Source organism: Rutidosis leptorrhynchoides, chromosome 4, assembly GCF_046630445.1.
Source record: "Rutidosis leptorrhynchoides isolate AG116_Rl617_1_P2 chromosome 4, CSIRO_AGI_Rlap_v1, whole genome shotgun sequence".
NCBI lineage: Eukaryota > Viridiplantae > Streptophyta > Magnoliopsida > Asterales > Asteraceae > Rutidosis > Rutidosis leptorrhynchoides.
Window position 1 is genome coordinate 368,199,082 of NC_092336.1, and position 11,240 is coordinate 368,210,321.

Here is an 11,240-nt window from a genome sequence, read left to right on the forward strand (position 1 = left end):
TGCAGAGATCACTGTCGCAGAATTGACTAACGCTAAAAAGACAGCATCCAAGACCTCTCACATATGACACACGCTTGATGGTTACACCTTTCATTACATAATCTCCATATCCTTTGATTGTAGCAATTTCATCATTTCCAAAACGAACGGTACCTAAGAACTTGTCGACATAGTTTGTCAACATGGACTTATCGCCAGTCATGTGTCTGGAGCAACCAGAGTCCAAATACCAAACACATGCTCGGATAATCTGCAAAACAGAGTTAAGCACAGGTTTAAGGTACCCTAGTTATCTCGGGTTTGTTATTTACAAGGAGTTTCAGAGCATCTAAACCATTGAGTTCATCAGAAGGTTCATTCAACATAGTCTGAACATTCATTACAACACACGAATCATGGTTTTGGTGACCAAAATACAGACGTCTATTACATCTAATACATTTTAATGACCCTGACTGAGATGCAAGACTTGACGATGCTTGGACTATATTAGTCTTGGGTTTCCATGCTTTCAAAATGCTTTGTTTTGGTTTAGGTCCTGTGGAATTTAAAACACCAAATTTAGACTCAGTTTGAAAACGATTCATGTTGTGAAGTAATGATTGTCTAGCCTTTTGTGCTCGCTTGCGACGATTTCGCTTTTGAGTCTTAGTTAAACCACCTGATATCCTTTGCGGGTTTCTGATGATATTAGGGTTGTGTTTTAATGGCCTACCACTTTTGCACTGAGTAGAGTTAGAGTGGTTGGAGTTTCTGTAGACAAAAGTGCTCATTGAACCACCCTTCCTGCCTGGAATAGATGGTGCAGGGTGGTTTTGAAATTTTCTTACTGAGTGATCATGTCCACTCTGTTCTTGGATTATTCTTCGAACAGGGTTGTTTAGCTTTCCCAATAAGGTTGCGGAATGTGGTGGTTTGGGATCAGCACCCCTTTTTGTAACAATCATCTCTATACGGGAGCCAGCGATAGGGTTCTTTAGTATGGTGACAGCCGGGATGATAGGTTTCCTTGAGTTCACTACAGTAGTGTAAGGAGAACCTTGGTGATGTGGGGGAAGAACTCGTTGAGAATAGGTTGGTACCCATGCTACAAATTTCTCTTTCATTGGTGCAATTTCCTTTTGGAGTACAGAATTTTGTTTAGAGCCAAGTGTGACAGATGGACCAAACATTTTCTCAGCAATTTCATTGTCACGTTTCATTAAAACTTTCACTTGTAAATCAATGTTGTCCTTTTCAATTAGTTTAACAAGTTTTCTAGAGCCTTTTAGTTCAAGTTTTAATTCAACGATTTCTTCCCTTAGTGAATCAATGAGGGCATTTGATGACCTTTCAGGGAAGGAGTCATTCAGTTTACAGGGTTGTGGTTCTCGTGTGATTGTGGCCTTTGAGATCATTTCACAGAAAGTAGTCGCTTGATTTGCAATCTATTTTTCAAGTTGATGTGCATTGCATACAAGACGGTCATTGGTGGACTCATTGAGTGAGATTTAGTGTTGCAAGGTTTTTATGATCAATTGAAATTTTAAGTTCATTGTCAAAAGATTTCATTTTGTTTTCATCAAGTTCCTTTTCTAAACTAATGATGTATTTTTATAAAACCAATGTTGGTAAATAGACAATACGCTTTTGACCTTCTGAATATTCACTCTCATGGAACATATCAAGTATGCTCTCATGTGAAAATGAATTTTTCTTTTTCAAACAAAGAGCATTGATTTTATCATAGATTAGAGTAATTTCTCGTTTCATTTTGGTTGATCTTTTAGCCAATGCCTCCTCAATCTCACTATTAGATGCAAATGTGAGTCGTGCGGGTAGGCCAATCTTTAAGTATCTACTATCATACGGACATTGCTCAGCTTTAGCCATATTGGTCAGGGTGAGAGGATTTTCAAACCTAATCCTTTGTTCTCATAGAAGGTGTCATTTGGTCGATTCATGAATAGGGTTTGATTGGAGATGTAACCAGCTAATACAATCTTAGACTGTTCGGTTCTATACAATTTTTCTTCAAATTTACCTAGACGTGGTTGAAGTTCTAGGTTATTTGCAGCTAGTTTAGAACATTCAGAGGTTTTTTTAGCAAGGTCATGTAGGGGTTCTCTTATCTTTTGCTCTAAGGTATCAAGAAGAGTTTTCTTAGAGTCAGTGAGTTTATTAATTTCTTTCTCTGCGTTGTCAATTTTCTCACCAAGAACCTCATTTCTTAACTTAAAGTCCGTTCTTTCTATGCGGAGAGGTTTCACACTAGATTCTAGCTCCTTTAGTTGTGCTACTTTTTCAGCTAGATCCTTCCGAAGGTTCAGATATGCATTGTTTGACACTTTGATTTTCAATTTAGCTTTTAACCTATGGTTCTCGTTTTGTAGTCCACTAATTTGACTAGCAAAAGATCTAAGGTCATTACTTATTTTACCAAAATTGTCAATATACATATCAGGCAGTTCAGGAAACGCTCTATCTTGACTGCTAGGGATGGGTTCAGTACTAATGGGTGATAATGCTAAAAACGAACATATATTTCATAGCATTATCCCTCAAGAAAGACAAGCTTTTAGTTGCAATTGTTCTATTTACAAGTGATATTCGTTTAAATAATAAAAGGTGAAGACAAAAGACAGATTCGACGAATTGAAGATGCAAACGACCAAAAAGCTAAAAAGTACAAAGTACAATTAAAGTGGTTCAAATTATTGATGAGAAACGTCTCGAAATTACAAGAGTACAAGACGCAAAACGCAAAGTACAAGATATTAAATTATACGCAAGGACGTTCGAAAATTCGGAACCGGGACCAAAGTCAACTCTCAACGCTCGACGCAACGGACTAAAAATTATGAGTCAACTATGCACAAGAATATAATATAATATTTAAATAATTATATAAATTATTTATATATTATATATATTTAAAAATAACGTCGACAAGCAAGAAAACAAAGCAATGTGAGCTGTCCCAGATGGCCATGCGATCGCATGGCCTGGAAGCACGATTCTCATGTGATCGCATGAGCCCAGAATACTGGCCACATCTATAAATTACAACGAATTCGGCCAGAGTTATATATATATATATATATATATATATATATATATATATATATATATATATATATATATATATCTTTTTCTTTTCTCTTATCCTATGTATCAAATATCACTCCAAATATTAATCTCAATTTGTAATTTTAATTTTAAGTTAGTGATAATAATAAGATTAGGTTAGTCGAATGTCTTAAGGTTTTGCAAGTTGAAACTCTGTCCGTGTACCACTACGTTATTAATATCCACTGTAAGTTATGTTTAATTTTATTGTTAAATTAATGTCTCGTAGCTAAATTATTATTATGCTTATTTAAATTGAAGTAATCGTGATGTTGGGCTAAAAATATTAAAATTGGGTAATTGGGCTTTGGACCATAATTGGGGTTTGGATAAAAGAACGACACTTGTGGAAATTAGACTATGGGCTATTAATGGGCTTTATATTAACTAAATGATACCTCGTTAATTTAATATATAGACTTATAATTTGACGTATTTATATATAACCACATACGCTTGACTGGGAACGGTGGGCGGGATATCTATAAATACCAATAATTGTTCATTTTACCGGACACGGAACTGGATTAATAGTTAATAGACTTGTTGAAATAGGGGTGGATTACATTCAAGGGTAATTGGTGTAATTATTAACAAAGTATTAAAACCTTGGTTTACACGCAGTCGATAACCTGGTGTATTCATTAAACAAAGTATTAAGACCTTGTTACAATTCGAATCCCCAATTAGTTGGAATATTTGACTTCGGGAATAAGAATAATCAGCACTTTATGATTATGACTGATGGACTATTATGGATAAATCCGTATGGACATATCAAATAATCCAGGACAAAGGAAAATTAACCCATGAGAATAAACTAAAAACAACGCGTCGAACATCATGATTACAGAAGTTTAAATAAGCATAATTCCTTTATTTCATATTTAATTACACTTTTAATTATCGCACTTTTATTTATTGTCATTGTATTTAATTGCACTTTTAATTATCGTATTTTTTTATTATTGCACTTTTATTTATCGCACTTTTATTTATCGCAATTTCATTATCGTTATTTAATTTACGCTTTAATTTAAGTTATATTTATTTTTAATATTTTACATTAGGTTTTAACTGCGACTAAAGTTTTAAAATCGACAAACCAGTCATTAAACGGTAAAAACCCCCTTTTATAATAATAATACTACTTATATATATTTTTGTATTTTTACAATTATAAGTTAAAAATATAGCGTTAAACTTGGCTAAGTTCCCTGTGGAACGAACCGGACTTACTAAAAACTACACTACTGTACGATTAGGTACACTGCCTATAAGTGTTGTAGCAAGGTTTAGGTATATCCATTCTATAAATAAATAAATATCTTGTGTAAAATTGTATCGTATTTAATAGTATTTTGTAGCAAAAATATAACTATTTCCTAGTACGCCGCACACACATCAAGTATTTTTGGCGCTGCTGCCGGGGAGCCTAATACGCCGAAAGCGCGACGCTATATATATAAAAAAAATCTATATATTTGTTGTTAAGAGTTGTTAAAAATTTATAAAAGTATTTTTATTTTAGTTTTTAAAATTAAATTTTTATTTAAGTTATTTATATTTTATTTAATCTAAAACAGAAAACAGAAAAAAAAGTAAAAACATGAGGCCCGGTACTATAGCAGCCCAACTTTGGCCCAAAACCCTAGCCCATGCGATCGCATGAACCCGACGGCAAAAATCCATGCGACCGCATGAACGTTTCTGACACGCCACATTTGACTTCCTGCTACAATAATTACGTAATTATTATTATTATTATTATTATATATTTAAAACCCTAATTAGGGTTATATTTAATAATAATTTGTTTTAGTTTTATTTAATTTGTATTTTTAGTTTAATTAGTTTTTATAAATTATAAAATTAATACTTTTATAAAATAAATAATATAAAAATAATATTTTTATAAAAATTGTACTTTTTACAACTTTAAGTATATTTTTATATTTTGTATCTTTTTATTTGTTTTAGCGTAATTTTTGTATTTTTTGCTCGTAATTAGTTTTAAGTCATAGTTTTTGCCATAGTTATTTTTATTTCTAGATTTTTAGGCTTTGCCGTAAAATTCCTTAAGTGATTTTTCTTTAGACTAAGATTTAAGTGATTTAGAATTTTGCGACGCCGTTTTAAGTTTTTAGTACCTTTTTAAGTTATTTCCATTTGGGATATAGTTTTTCTTTTAAGCTTTAATATCTTTAGACGCAACTTTTAATTCTTAATTTTTAGTTCCTTTTAAGTTTCGACGCGTTACGTTTTTTTATTATTTTTCGACCTTTTAGTTTTTGACGTTTTTCCGACGCGCTTTTTTTTTTCTTTCTTATTTTTCGCCGCTCTAGTTTTTAGGACATAGAATTTTCTATTTCTTCTCTAAAATTTCTTTAAATTTCAACGAAAAATTATTTTAAGCAGTTAAATTGATAGACATCCAAATTTTCTGTTTCGTAGTAATAGTTGGATTTGTTAGTGGCTGAGTTGTGAGCTTCCGATTTAAAGGGTTCTGGCTCCCTGCTGCATCTATTGGCTATTCGAAACGTGGGCAAAAGTAGAAAAGTCTATTAATTTGATAACTTATATAATTTTTATTTTTATAACTAATAGGATATTCAGTGAATGCACCGAGCAAAACGTTCACCACCTTTTGTACGTTCACCACCTGTAACTCGATCAAGACATCTAGCCAATATTGTCGCCGTTGATTTTTCTTTAGAAACGCCATCCAGTCGAGCAAGTACTCCAATTTAAATTTCCGATAATCCATTTTTTGAACCTGACCTCACATTTGAGAATCCGGAGGATATTCAGGGACAATTCAGAGATCCTGAACCATTAATATTTCCTCCGGAACCACCAATCATTCAAACAGAGATTGTAGAGGAACCAACCATTAAATCAGAATCCTCTAGTGATTCAGATTCAACAAATTCAATTATGGAGAATCTGGAACCTCTAAGTATGGAAGACCGAATGCGAGCTAAACGCACTGGCCAAGGTCACGCAATTACTTAACCAGACATTAATGCGCCAGATTATGAAATTAAAGGACAAATTCTACACATGGTAACTAATCAATGCCAATTTAGTGGTGCGCCGAAGGAAGATCCAAATGAACATCTTCGTACCTTTAATAGGATCTGTACTCTATTTAAAATTCGAGAAGTTGAGGATGAATAGATATATCTCATGTTATTTCCCTGGACTTTAAAGGGAGAAGCCAAAGATTGGTTAGAATCGTTACCTGAAGGGGCGATTGATACATGGGACGTTTTAGTTGAAAAATTTCTTAAACAATTCTTTCCGGCATCTAAAGCCGTGAGACTTCAAGGAGAAATTGTTGCGTTCACGCAAAAGCCAAATGAAACTTTATATGAAGCGTGGACAAGATTTGGAAAGTTATTGAGAGGATGTCCGCAACATGGTTTAGACACTTGTCAAATAGTATAAATATTCTACCAAGGATGCCACATCACTACAAGAAAAGACATCGATATAGCAGCTGGTGGTTCCATTATGAAGAAAATCGCAACTGACGCTTACAAAATTATTGATAACACTGTTTCGCACTCACATGAGTGGCACCAAGAAAAAGATATCGTTAGATCATCTAAAGCAGCTAGAGCCGATTCTAGCCATGACTTCGATTCCATTTCTGTAAAGATAGATGCTGTCGAGAGACGAATGGAAAAGATGACTAAGGATATACACTCAATACGAATTAGTTGTGAGCAGTGTGGAGGACCACATTTGACAAAAGATTGTCTCAGTATTGAACTAACAATGGAACAAAGAGAGAATGTTTCATATCTGAACCAAAGGCCTGGAAATAATTATCAGAATAATTATCAACCGCCAAGACCAATCTACAATCAAAACCAGAACTATAACCGAAATGTTCCATACAACAACCAACAAGGTCCAAGCAATCAACAAGTATCCAACAATACTTACAATCAGCAAAGACCTATTTTTCAAAATAAACCACCACAAACCGATGATAAACAGCCAAATTTAGAAGATATGATGTCAAAGCTAGTTGATTCTCAAACACAGTTTTTCACATCTCAGAAACAAACCAATGAACAAAATGCTCAAGCATTTAGAAATCAACAAGCTTCTATTCAAAATCTGGAGCAAGAAGTAAGCAACCTAGCAAGGTTAATAGGTGAAAGAAAACCGAAAAGTTTACCTAGTGATACAAATGCTAACCCCCGGAATGAAACAGCTAAAGCCATTACCACAAGAAGTGGTATTACACTTAAACCACCTGAAATACCTGTAATTTCTGATGAAGCTATTCCTACTCCACAAGAACCACAACCTGAACAAGATAAGGAAAAAGAACCGGTAGTTGAAAAGGTTAATGAAGATAACACAGTTAAGGCTAAACCTTATGTTAAACCATACCAACCACCACTTCCTTACCCTAGTAAAATGAGAAAAGAGAGACTTGAAGCCGAGCAATCCAAATTCTTGGATATGTTTAAACAAATAAATGTCAATCTTCCTTTCATTGATGTGATTTCAGGAATGCCAAGATATGCTAAATTTCTGAAAGATCTAATCACAAATAGAAAGAAAATGGAAGAACTCTCGGCTGTTACTATGAATGCTAATTGTTCTGCAGTGCTTTTGAATAAGATACCAGAAAAATTTTCAGATCCAGGAATTTTCATAATTCCATGTTTTCTGGGTAGTCTTAGTTCAATAGAAGCATTGGCAGACTTAGGTGCTAGTATAAATTTAATGCCATATTCACTATACGCTAAACTAGACCTTGGAGAATTGAAACCAACACGAATAAGCATACAACTAGCAGATCGATCAGTAAAATATCCTAGAGGGATAATGGAGAACATGCTAGTTAAAATTGGTACTTTAGTATTTCCAGTAGATTTTGTTATTTTGGACATGGAAGAAGATTCTCGAGTTCCTCTCATATTAGGAAGACCATTCTTAAACACGGTTAAAGCAATAATAGACGTGTTTGGTAAGAAACTAACTCTAAGTATAGAGGACGAGAGTGTTACCTTTTCAGTGGATAGAGCCATGCAACAACCGCAATCTACAGATGATACATGTTATTATATTCAAACTATAGATTCACATGCAGAATTGTTAGAAGAATTTACAGAATTACAAGGAACAGGAGAATGTTCTTTTGGAGAAGGAACTGAACCAATTGATGAAACTGAAATGTTAGCTACACTTATGGCTAATGGATATGAACCAACAACAGAAGAAATTCAAATGCTAAAAGAGGAAGACAGATATCGATATAAATCATCGATAGAAGAACCACCGACATTAGAGTTAAAGCCACTTCCAAATCATTTGGAATACGCTTATTTACATGGTGAATCTGAATTACCTGTAATAATATCGTCTTCTCTTACTGAAAATGAAAAATCTCAACTCATTTCTGTGCTAAAAGCTCATAAACCAGCTATTGCATGGAAGATTCATGATATTAAAGGAATAAGTCCTTCGTATTGCACACATAAAATCCTTATGGAAGAAGGTCATAAAATGTATGTGCAACGCCAACGAAGACTAAATCCTAATATGCAAGATGTTGTTAAGAAAGAAATTATTAAACTGCTAGATGCAGGTTTAATTTATCCAATCTCTGATAGTCCATGGGTAAGCCCAGTTCAATGCGTACCTAAGAAGGGTGGCATGACTGTCATCACAAATGAGAAAAATGAGCTTATTCCTACTAGGACTGTAACAGGATGGCGTGTTTGTATTGATTATAGAAAATTAAATGACGCCACCAGAAAAGATCACTTTCTCTTACCTTTCATTGATCAAATGTTGGAAAGATTAGCCGAAAATAGTTACTATTGTTTTCTTGACGGTTTTGCCGGATATTTTCAAATTCCAATAGCACCCGAGGACCAAGAGAAAACCACATTCACGTGCCCTTATGGTACTTTTGCTTACAAACGCATGCCATTTGGACTTTGCAACGCCCCTGCAACCTTTCAAAGGTGCATGATGGCGATTTTTCACGACATGATAGAAGAATGCATGGAAGTTTTCATGGATGACTTTTCAGTCTTCGGTGATACATTTGAATCATGTCTAGTTAATCTTGAACGAATGCTTATTAGATGTGAACAATCAAACCTAGTACTTAATTGGGAGAAATGCCATTTCATGGTTAAAGAAGGCATCGTTCTTGGTCATAAAATTTCAAAGGAAGGAATTGAAGTGGATAGAGCTAAAGTAGATGTAATTGCTAAATTTCCACATCCCACCAATGTTAGAGGAGTTAGGAGTTTTCTAGGGCATGCCGGTTTTTACCGACGTTTCATAAAAGATTTTTCTAAAATTGCCACTCCTATGAATAAACTCCTAGAAAAGGATGCTCCATTCATCTTTTCAGATGAATGTATCAAATCTTTTAATATTCTTAAAGAAAAACTCACTAATGCGCCGATCATGATAACTCCAAATTGGAATCTACCGTTAGAACTTATAGAGATGCAAGTGATTTTGCAATGGGAGCCGTTTTAGGACAAAGGATTGAAAAACGATTTCAACCTATATATTATGCTAGTAAGACGTTACAAGGAGCACAAACGAATTACACGACTACTGAAAAAGAACTCCTTGCTATTGTCTTTGCTTTTGACAAATTTCGTTCATATCTCGTTTTAGCTAAAACGGTGGTCTATACCGACCATTCTGCTCTTAGATACCTATTTTCGAAACAAGATGCTAAACCACGATTAATCCGTTGGATCTTACTCTTACAAGAGTTCGATATTGAAATCCGAGATAAAAAGGGAGCAGAAAATCTCGCCGCTGATCATCTTTCTCGTCTTGAAAATCCTGAATTAGAAGTTCTAAATGAATCAGCCATACAAGACAACTTTCCTGATGAATATCTATTGAAGATAGATTATAATGAAATTCCATGGTTTGCATACTATGCAAATTACTTAGTATGTGGATTCCTTGAAAAAGGATTATCGTACCAAAAATGAAAGAAATTCTTTAGTGATTTAAAACACTATTTCTGGGAAGATCCACATTTGTTTAAAAGTTGTCCCGATGGAATAATACGCCGATATGTATTCGGAGATGAAGCTAGTCAAATCTTAAACCATTGTCACACAGGACCAACAGGAGGGCATTATGGGCCTCAGCTCACAGCAAGAAAAGTTTACGATGCTGGATTCTATTGGCCTACAATTTTCAAAGACGCACACCTTCTTTGCAAATCATGTGATGTTTGTCAAAGGACCGGAAAAATAAGTCAACGTGATGAAATGCCACAAAATGTCATTCAAGTATGTGAAGTATTTGACATTTGGGGTATTGACTTTATGGGTCCATTTCCAAAATCACATAATAATCTCTACATTCTCGTTGCCATTGATTATGTATCTAAATGGGCGGAAGCACAAGCTCTCCCGACTAATGATGCACGAGTTGTAGTCAACTTCTTAAAACGTCTTTTTGCTAGGTTTGGAACACCGAAAGCTTTAATAAGTGATCGGGGTACTCATTTTTGTAATAATCAACTTGAGAAAGTTCTCAAAAGATATGGAGTAACTCATAAAATCTCTACCGCTTATCATCCACAAACAAGTGGACAAGTTGAAAATACCAACCGAGCATTAAAACGTATTCTAGAGAAAACCGTAGGATCAAATCAAAAGGAATGGTCCATGAAATTAGAGGATGCACTCTGGGCTTTTAGAACAGCCTACAAAACTCCAATTGGAACCTCACCTTTTAAACTCGTTTAAGAAAAAGCATGTCATCTTCCAGTAGAAATTGAACACAAAGCATTTTGGGCTTTGAAGAGATGTAATCTTGATTTACATGAAGCCGGACGTCTACGATTAAGTTGGCTAAATGAATTAGAAGAGTTAAGACATGAAGCATATGAAAATTCGTTAATCTATAAAGAAAAGACAAAGAAATGGCATGATAAAAGAATTCGAAGTTTAAAAGAATTTAAGGAAGGAGATAAAGTTCTTCTTTTCAATTCACAATTCAAGCTATTTCCTAGAAAATTGAAATCAACATGGTCTGGACCATTCTTAGTAAAAAGAGTTTTTCCATATGGAACAGTAGAGTTGATAAATTCAAATGGGATTGAATTTAAAGTT